The sequence below is a fragment of the Dendrobates tinctorius genome, unplaced genomic scaffold (genome assembly GCF_039654945.1).
Source record: "Dendrobates tinctorius isolate UK_male_01 unplaced genomic scaffold, ASM3965494v1 ptg000014l, whole genome shotgun sequence".
NCBI lineage: Eukaryota > Metazoa > Chordata > Amphibia > Anura > Dendrobatidae > Dendrobates > Dendrobates tinctorius.
Window position 1 is genome coordinate 16,634,602 of NW_027361682.1, and position 10,278 is coordinate 16,644,879.

The window sequence follows — 10,278 nt, forward strand, 5'->3', positions numbered from 1 at the left end:
CATCATGCTATAACCAGGGATACAAAAATGTTTTGCCACAGGTAGATCCATTCTTTTTTCTCTTATTGTGTGTCGATGAGAATTCATCCTTGTTCTCAGTTTTTGCCCGGTCTCCCCCACGTACAGACCCCCAGTTGGACATTTAGCACAAATAATTAAGTACACCACATTAGATGTGATGCAGCTGAACGTACCTGGGATCTTGTAGTCCTGATGTGAGTTGTGGATCTTTATCTTGTCCGTGGTCATTATAAATGGACAGGTTTTACATTTTTTCTTGTTGCAAGGCAAGGTTCCTGCAGCTGTTGGAGAGGACAGGGAGCTTCTGACAATTATGCTTCTTAAATTTGGGGGCTGCCTAAAACAGCAGTGGGGGGTCTGGAAATATGGATTGTAATCGGGCATCTTTTTGCAGTAAAGGTTGTAATTTCCATGCAGCTCCCCTTAGCACCTACAGATTTGGATTGTAGGTGACCACTAGAGGCACCCGGTTATATTCTTCTTTAGCTTTGTAATGTAGCAGGTGATTCCTTGATATTCTGATGGCCCTTGTAATTTGGTTTTCAATTGTTCTTGGATGGTAGCCCTGATTCAAAAAGGTTTTTCTGAGGCGACCAAGGTGTTCATCTCTATCCATGGGGTTGGAACGTAGATAATAAAGTTCTTTATGTGTTTTAGATGGAAACTGTCCCATTTAAGGTATGTTAGACGGTCGATTGGCTTCTAATACAGGGATGTCTCTATTTCATTGTTCTTTAGCTTAATTATGGTGTCTAAAAAGTTAATCTCAGTGCTGGAGTAGTTGAGTGTTAGGCTGTGTTCACACACAGCATTTTTTTCGTGGTTTTTTTTTCCGCGAAAAAGAAACTTCCCATTCATTTCTATGCATTTTGCACTTTTTGTGCACATTGATGCGTTTTTTACCGCGAAAAAAACGCATCGTGGTAAAAAACGCAGCATGCTCATTAATTTCGCTTTTTTTTCCGCGTTTCTGATTAGTTCAATGCGTTTGGAAAACGCGCTGAAAAAAACACACAAAAATCGCGGCAAAAACGCGCAGTTTCTGGGAAGGGAGTCCTGTTTTCAAGCAGAAATTTTCTGCTACGTGTGCACTTAGCCTTAAGTTGTTGGTGGAATGAAATTGATTAAACTGTTCATGGAACGTCTTTAGCTGTGGCTCAGACTCCGTCCAGATGATTAAAATATCATCAATGAAGCGGTAGTAGGCCAGAGGCCTGATGGGACATGAGGACAAAAAGTCGCTTTCAAGCTTGGCCATGAAAAGATTTGCATACTGTGGAGCCATTTTACTTCCCATAGCTGTGCCAGTCTCCTGTAAATAGATTTTGTCAAATTCAAAGTAATTGTGGGTGAGGATAAATTTTATGAGTTTCACCACAGAATTCGCATCATTCCCGGTGTTTTCCATGAATACTTTGCAGGCATTTAATCCCGCACCAATCGACTGTCCAACATACCTTAAATGGGACAGTTTCCATCCAAAACACATAAAGAACTCTGTTATCTACAGCCAAGCCATCAGATACAATCGTATGTGTTCCAACCCCATGGATAGAGATGAACACCTTGGTCGCCTCAGAAAAACCTTTTTGAATCAGGGCTACCATCCAAGAACAATTGAAAACCAAATTACCAGGGCCACCAGAATATCAAGGAATCACCTGCTACATTACAAACCTAAAGAAGAGAATAACCGGGTGCCTCTAGCGGTCACCTACAATCCAAATCTGTAGGTGCTAAGGGGAGCTGCACGGAAATTAATAATAATAATAATAATAATAATAATAAATTTTATTTTTATAGCGCCGACATATTCCGCAGCACTTTACATTTCAGAGGGGATTTGTACAGACAATAGACATTACAGCATAACAATAATCACATACAGTAGATTATAACAAATACCAAGAGGAGTGAGGGCCCTGCTCGCAAGCTTACAGTCTATGAGGAAAGAGGTAGACACGAAAGGTGGGTGGTAACAGTTGCCCTGATTGTATGGACCAGCCATAATGTTAAGTGTGTAACAGTACAGACACAGAGGGCTAATGGATGCATAAAGCATGTGGGAACATGATGCTGGGAACCTGGTTATGGTAAAACTTTTGGCTCTGCCACACAGGGATAGGTTAGGTTAATGTGTTGAGGCGATAGGCCAGTCTGAATAAATGCGTTTTCAGGACACGCTTAAAATTGTGGGGATTGGGGACTAATCGTATTGACCTGGGAAGTGCATTCCAAAGAATTGGCGCGGCACGTGTAAAGTCTTGGAGACGGGAGTGGGAGGTTCTGACTATTGAGGATACTAACCTCAGGTCATCAGCAGAACGGAGGGCGCGGGTAGGGTGGTATACTGAAACAAGGGAGGAGATGTAGGGTGGTGCTGAGCCATGGAGGGCTTTGTGGGTGAGGGTAATAAGTTTATACTGAATTCTGGAGTGGATGGGTAGCCAGTGTAATGACTGGCACAAGGTAGAGGCATCGGTGTAACGATTGGTGAGGAATATGATCCTGGCTGCAGCATTCAAGACAGATTGGAGAGGGGAGAGTTTTGTAAGAGGGAGACCGATTAGAAGAGAGTTACAATAGTCGAGACGAGAATGAATAAGAGAAACAGTAAGAGTTTTTGCAGAGTCAAAAGTAAGAAAAGGTCGAATTCTAGAAATGTTTTTGAGGTGCAGATGACAAGAGCGAGCCAGTGATCGAATGTGGGGGGCAAAGGAAAGCTCGGAATCAAGTATGACCCCAAGACAGCGGGCATGTTGCTGGGGAGTAATAGTGGAACCACAGACGGAAATGGCAATGTCGGGTGTAGGTACATTAGTAGCGGGAGGAAACACAAGGAGTTCAGTCTTTGACAGGTTCAGTTTCAGATATAGTGAGGACATGATATTAGACACAGCGTTTAGACAATCGCCAGTGTTTTCTAGAAAGGCTGGCGTGATGTAATTACAACCTTTACTGCAAAAAGATGCCCGATTACAATCCATATTTCCAGACCCCCCACTGCTGTGTTTTAGGAAGCCCCCAAATTTAAGAAGCATCATTGTCAGAAGCTCCCTGTCCTCTCCAACAGCAGCAGGAACCTTTCCTTGAAACCAGAAAAAATGTAAAACCTGTCCATTTATAATGACCATGGACAAGATAAAGATCCCCAATTCACATCAGGACTACAAGATCCCAGGTACGTTCAGCTCCATCACATCTAATGTGGTGTACTTAACTATTTGTACTAAATGTCCAACTGGGGGTCTGTATGTGGGGGAGACCGGGCAAAAACCGAGAACAAGGATGAATTCTCATCGCCACACAATAAGAGAAAAAAGAATGCATCTACCTGTGGCAAAACATTTTTGTATCCCTGGTCATAGCATGATGGACATGAAGTTACCTTTTAATGCAAGTAATTTAAAGTCTCAGAGAGAGAGAAGAATCTGAGTACAAATTTATGAAAACTTTCGACATATTCAGTGCAGGTATTAATGTGTCGCATGGATTTATGTCTTTTTACATCAATTAAGGAATTTACTCCTCAGACCTTCTGGGGTCATCACAACACAGAACCAGACCGGCAATCAGAGGGCAATAAAACTTTCACACTGCTTATCTATGAACTGCTCCAATATTTATGCTTATCTCTCTCCCATAATGACAATTCTGCTTCACATCACTTGTCTTAGCTATTGCGTTATTTCTGTGCTGTTTTGTGAATAAATATGTGATTCTTCAGCTGTTGTATTAGTCCAGCCTGATGAAGAGACCTGAGTAGTCTCGAAAGCTTCCAATGTAGTACCATCTTTTCAGTTAGCCATTAAAAGGTATCAACCACTGAGGACTCTCAATTCTAAATATTCTTCTATCTACTGGCTAACACGGTACAAAGATATATATCTTTCCAGTTCTGGAAAAGCATTCTTTTGACAAACAAAACTAAGATCAACCTGATCAATGATCGGTGCAAGAAAGTATGGAGAAGACTAGGAACGGCTCATGATCTAAAGCATGCCACATACTCTGTCACACATGGTGGAGGCAGAGTGATGGCTTGGGCATGCATGGTTTCCAGTGGCACTGGGTCACTAATGTTTATTGATTGTGACTGAAGACAGAAGCAGCTGGATGAATTCTCAAGTGTTCACAGTGCAGATGGACAATGACCCAAAATGTACTGTGAAAGCAATCCAGGAGTTTTTTTTAAGGCAAAGAAGTAGAATATTCTGCAATGGCCGAGTCAGTCACCATAACTCAACCCCATCAAGCCGCACTTCACATGCTTGAGACAAAACTTAAGGCTGAATGACCCACAAAGAAGTAACAACTGAAGTCAGCTGCAGTAAAGGCTGGTAAAGCATCACAAAGGTAAAAACCCAGCGTTTGGTGACGTCCATGGCGCCCAGACTTCAGGCAGTATTTGCCAGCAAAGGATTTTCTACAAAGTAGTAAAAATGAACATTTTATTTATGGGAAAGTTAATTTATGCACTTACTTTTGAGCACCTGAAATGAGGAGGCTTTGTAGAAAAATGGTTGCAATTAATAAATGTTTCACAGGCTATTTTTTTTCAACCTCTCTAATGAAACTTGAAAGTCTACACTTCAATTGCATCTCAGTTGTTTTATTTTAAATAAAAAATAGTGTCATGCAGAGCTGAAATCACGAAGATCCGATCACTGTCAAAATATTTCTGGACCTTACTGCAACTATTATAATACTGCTCCTATATACAAGAATATAACTGCAATAATGCTGACCCTTATAGTGTAGAACATAGAGTTGAATTGATGGAGGTGTATTTGAAACCTCTTTAGTTTGTGACTGCATTGAAGAATATGTATCTTTATATGGGGTTGGTTATTCTTGTTGCAGGACCCTGGGAACATAGTCCGGTTTGTTCTTCAGATGTCAATTTCATGGTAATTATGTGAAACTTAGATTTATGATGTTGCCATAAACATTTCCTCTTGCTATGGATGGAAGAAACTGTGCGTGTGAAATATTTAAGGGTGAGTATATTGTATTATATTGTCTCATGTCTGATAAGTGCCAGACTAGTGAACAGAATTGCACGTTCCATTTTTTATTTTGCTAAATATTTCTTTTAAAGGAATTGTATCCTTTGGAGCAGATATGTAACATTACTTGGTGGTTATTTGGTATTTATATGGCTCAAGTTAATGAGTGTGATAATCCCCTACCAATTGGGTAGAGCTCCTTGTTCTTGCTTGTAACACAATACCTAATCTTTGGGTTCCCTCTATGGGTTCTATATACCTCGAATGGACATCTGCTTATGTATCTCAAAAATCTGAATACTATTGTTTTATGATCACATTCTGGACTGTGTACTCTCTATGCTGCAAAGATTGGGGCAGGATAGATTGGGATGTGGAGTCTAAAGAATACCTTGGATTTTACCATTAACACATTGAGATGCAGTCTTTACTGCAAGAGTCCCAGGAGTCGAATCTCCAAAGTGGTCACAGTCTGGCAGCAGAAATATTGATGATGCAGTGATGCGGTCAGAAATGGAGACTGAGGGGTCTTCACCAAGATGTAAATCTGAATGCAACAAGTCGGACAGGGCCGGCCCGAACGTATAGGCGAACTAGGCGGCCGCCTAGGGCACCGACCCAAAGGGGGCGGCAGAGAAAAAATATAAAAAATTATAAAAAATCTTTTCAAAAGGCAAAAAGTTTTAGGGATGGAAAGAAAAGTGTACATATTTAAGGGCAAATATGACGCAAGAGAGGTTGGTTGGGTTGGCAACAATTTCGATAGAATCTGAAGTTGCTAAGCAAATTAATCTCAGTGACTTAGTGTCATCCTTTTCAAAAAAAAAAGGAAAGGAAACAAAAATTTTAATTACCTATGGTCGTTTTTGTTTTGTGTTATTGATTACTTTGTATATATTTGTCCTATACAACTTCTCAGAAGATTAAAGAGTTAGGAGAGAGATAATTAATCATTGTTGTTGTGGTTTATTTTGCTCCTAAATTTATATCCCAAGTTTTCATCTACTGCCAAGAATAGTAGGGGCGCAACAAATTTCGCCTAGGGTGCCGTAATCTCTCGGGCCGGCCCTGAAGTCGGAGGATAGTATGAAAGGTTGGAAAAAGCAGACCAAGGTCCACGTTTGAAACTACAGATACCCTGGAGACAATCTCAAGGTTAAGTTAGGAAGGAGGTCAGGGACAAGTTAATGGTCAAAATTATCACCGAAGCTCCGGAACATTAGCCAAAAAATTGAGCTTCAAAGACTAGACAAAGCATGGCAGGATGCTTCCCTGTGTAATAAGTCATCAGGCCTGATTCTTCTTTTTGAAGGATCCAGGGCAGTTGTGCTGTGGCTCAAGCTACCAGGTCTTGATTGAAAACCAGAAGCCAGATCAGGGATTGGTGTTCAATGCAGATATTGTCATTTCTCAGATTTGAACCTAGTATCCCGGCAAGACAGCAATGCTAATCAATGAGCGTGGGGATTTGACAACCTCTTAGATGTTGTCATGATACAGAAGTTATATAGTTGAACAGTACTTCCTATGGAGGAAAAAAATAGTATTAGTCTTTGTTTTACAAGATTGTCATCTTCCATATGACCATACAGTATGTACATAGACCTACATAGAAAACGGAGTATGACGCCATGGAGTCAATAACAATGATTGGTTATAATGTCAAAAATTATTCGCTCTTTATTAATACAGGTGCATAAAAAGTGTACATTACAAAATACAATCATATGATCAGATGTCGGATATGACACTACGAAGAAGAGGGGATGGATACACCGCACATGTATGGTAAATGCGATAGTACAGAAAATAAGTTTTCAAAGCCCCAAGGAAATGCATGAAAACTAGTGCCCATGCAGAAAGGTCTCACACTTAAACGTCTAGTGTTGCTATCAGAATGAAGTGCATAGCACAAAGCATGGGGAATTCATACAAATGCATAGCAATAAAGTGCTGTGTGCAAAAAAAGCATGGGGGATTTTGCAGAAAAGTGATCATGCTTACCCATAAAAGAAGTACATGTGCGTGGCGTCCAGCCCCAAAGCCCCTACGCACGTTTCGCGCTAGGCTTCATCGGGGGGCATGTGTGGTACTGCTAGAGGTGCGGGGTATAAATGACTAAAGACCAGGTGTCCAAAATTAGCATCACTGCGGGAGGAAGTGAGCGCATGAGAGGCGGGCCCCGATCGCGGCGCGTCACATCCGGCCGTCATTGCCTGTGGGAGAGACAGGGAGAGATACAACTCTCCTGACGTCATTGTCCCGCCCCAGGCAGAGCTGACGCCTTCAGAGACGCCCACTGACCACGGGACCAGCCGCGCATGCGCAACCACGCAGCGGCCATTTTAAGTACTGGCCAGAAGAAGGGGCAAGTGGAAATACAAGCGCGGAACAAGCGCAATATAGAAAAATGAAATCACAAAAATATCTAAGCAAATCTTTTGTGTTAGATAGTGTCTAGTAATGATTATAGCACCCTTTTATTCTTTCAATATGATGTCATCATTAAATTGGGACACAGCCCACTTAAGATTAAACACAATAGTCAATCTATCGTAGATCATAGTATCTAAAGGGTGCAGTATATCATGCTATCAAAAATCTCGCTTAGTGTATTATAAAACTAAACAGAAGATTACAACACTGAGATACTTTGTAAAATCAAAAAAATACAATATTGAAATATAATTCCAAAATCTATATAAAGAGCAAAGAAAATGACAATAACATATCCTATGCGCAAGAAAGTGAGGTTCCACGCAATTGAATATCCACCATTTCCTCCAAAATTCCGGATGAGCTTGATGAGGACATACGGTCAAAAGTAACCCCGCATAAAGCATCCAATAGCTCAAACTGACTGTACACTGAGGAAGGATGAATAAAAACAACAATTAAAAACAAGAACAAAAGCAATTTATACACAGAAGTGTATATAACAGCCAGAAGGACATATTGATACTAAAGAAAGGGGGCAAAAGATAGCTTTTCATTGAGTCCATGAGGTGTCATAGAACCCAAAGTGACTATCCATCGGCACTCAAGCTGGGCTAAGATCTTCTTGTAATCTCCACCCCTAGTCCCCAAGTGTACTCGATCGATCCCCTTGACTTTAAATGACCGTGGGTCACAATTATGGACTTGCTTGAAGTGCCGAGGGATAGTCTTCAATGTTGTGACATCCAAAGTCTCCTTAGCCACCCTTATATCCCTAACATGTTCCCTAACTCTAGTACGAAGCTCCCTGGAGGTGAGGCCCACGTAGATCAGGTTACATCCACATACAGCATAGTACACCACATATGTGGTGCTGCAGGAGATATAATTTGTAATGTGGTATTCCATACTACCATCAGCCGCCTTAAAGGTGGTTGCCCTAACGATATTTTGGCAGGCCACACATGAGCCACATGGGTAACACCCCCACCTCTGGGGCCTAGCACCGAAAGGGTTAGTAGGTTTAGCCACATAATGACTTCTCACAAGAAAGTCTTTCAAATTCCTTCCCCTTCTAGCAGTCAAAAGGGGTCTATCAGGTAGAATTCCCTTTAATGTCATGTCTGTTTGTAAGACAGACCAGTGTTTTCCCATGATCTCTCTAATCCTGTGCCACTGATTATTGTAAGTCATGATGCACCTCAGTGGTTGTTCTCTAGATGTATTGGCACGCTGTTTAGAGTCAAGGAGTTGTTGGCGGGGGGTCCTCCTGGCACGAGAATAGCCCGACTTAATGTTTCTCATACTATATCCACGATCTCTGAACCGCTGGGCAAGGTCCCGAGCCTGATCCTCAAAGATCCATATACATACAGTATGTACAGTATAGGACTACAATCATCGAATCTGTACTAGTCAACTGGAAGAGCAACAGAGCCATTATCACTTGTCTTTTGATGTGAACACCTTCATGATGGAGCAGATAGGAGGTGGCCAAAATTCACTAACACTTTGTACTATTACTTGTAGATATTTCCTCAGTCTCCTCCTATGATAACCCCACTGTGATGATTGTCTCTGGTCAATTCCACAATGTTGCACTGACTTCCAGTTCTAACGCCTTACGACTTCTTTCTGTGGGGCTAAGCTAAGGATTTAGTGTATCTTCCTGAGAACTCATCACCGAAACAATGCAGTCTGTATTCGAGGATATGCTGGCACACTTCTGGACAGAACTGGAGCACCGCCTAGACATATGCCGAGTTCCCAATGGAAATCACTTTGAACATTTGTACTGTGTAGATAACTTGGATCAATAGTGTCTTTTCATGTTAAGAAATTTGTTTGTTTTCTCAGTTATGAATACCGAAGCAATCTTGTACCTTCCTTTTGTGAATGACCCTGTTCATTAGACTGTTGGCTGAGGACGTTGATATTGTCTGGTACGGTCGACTTTAGACAAAAGTATATAGGGGTCGTTAGTCTACTCTGTAGTAGGGTCTCACCATTGGAAGACATGACCCCTATGTAAAATGAAGTTAAAAGTCAACAACTATGTTTTTCTCATCCATTCTTTGAGTTTTTATGGTCTTTATTGATTTTCTCAAAGCCAGAACAAGTGCTTGAGAACCTTGATAGGAACATACTGAAAACTACAAAGTCGTGTCTTGTAATGTTATGAAAGATGAAGTAAACAAAACTCTTCAGTAAGTTGACCAATGACTGCACAAGTTATCAGAAAGGTTCAAGAAGTATCAAACTGGAGAACTTATTTTAGATGTGATAATCCTGAGGAGCACAGGACAAAAAATTCACTGACACCCTGCTGCCACTATGACTATGGAGTCCAAACTTCAGCAAAATACTGCACCAATGCCACAAACTTCATGTAGAAGCAGCTCCATGCAGGCTAACATCACCAAGCACAATGACAAGTGTCAGATGGACTGGTGTAAAGCCGCCACCACTGGCCTCTGGAGGAAATGTGTTCTGTCCAGTGACGGGTCACACTTCTCTATCTGGTGTATGAGTCTGGGTTTGGTGAATGCCAGGAGAATGTGACCCGCCTGACTGCATTGTGCCCACTTTACCTTTTGGTGGAGGTGTGATAATGCTATGTACTTGTTTTTCAGGAGTCGTCCTTAGCCCTTTAGTTCCATGGAAGGAAAATGTCAATACTTTAGCAACAAGACACTTTGGGCAATTGTAGCTTTGAGCTCAGTGGGAACAGTTTGGGCAGGTCCTTTTCTGGTCCCCATGACTATGCCCCAGTGCACAAAGTCCATAAAGACATGGTTGGGGGAGTTTGGTG

General features: G+C 41.5%; 1 long non-coding RNA gene across 1 annotated transcript in view; it reads left to right on the forward strand.

The window, feature by feature from the left end:
* The window catches only part of LOC141072424 (uncharacterized), a 30,764-nt gene extending 21,234 nt beyond the window's left edge, over nt 1-9,530 (forward strand). Inside the window, exons 2-3 of the long non-coding RNA XR_012226683.1 lie at nt 4,885-5,021; nt 8,997-9,530. This is a non-coding gene — a long non-coding RNA (uncharacterized lncRNA). The remainder of the gene's footprint in view (nt 1-4,884; nt 5,022-8,996) is intronic.
* The last annotated feature ends 748 nt before the right edge of the window (nt 9,531-10,278 follow it).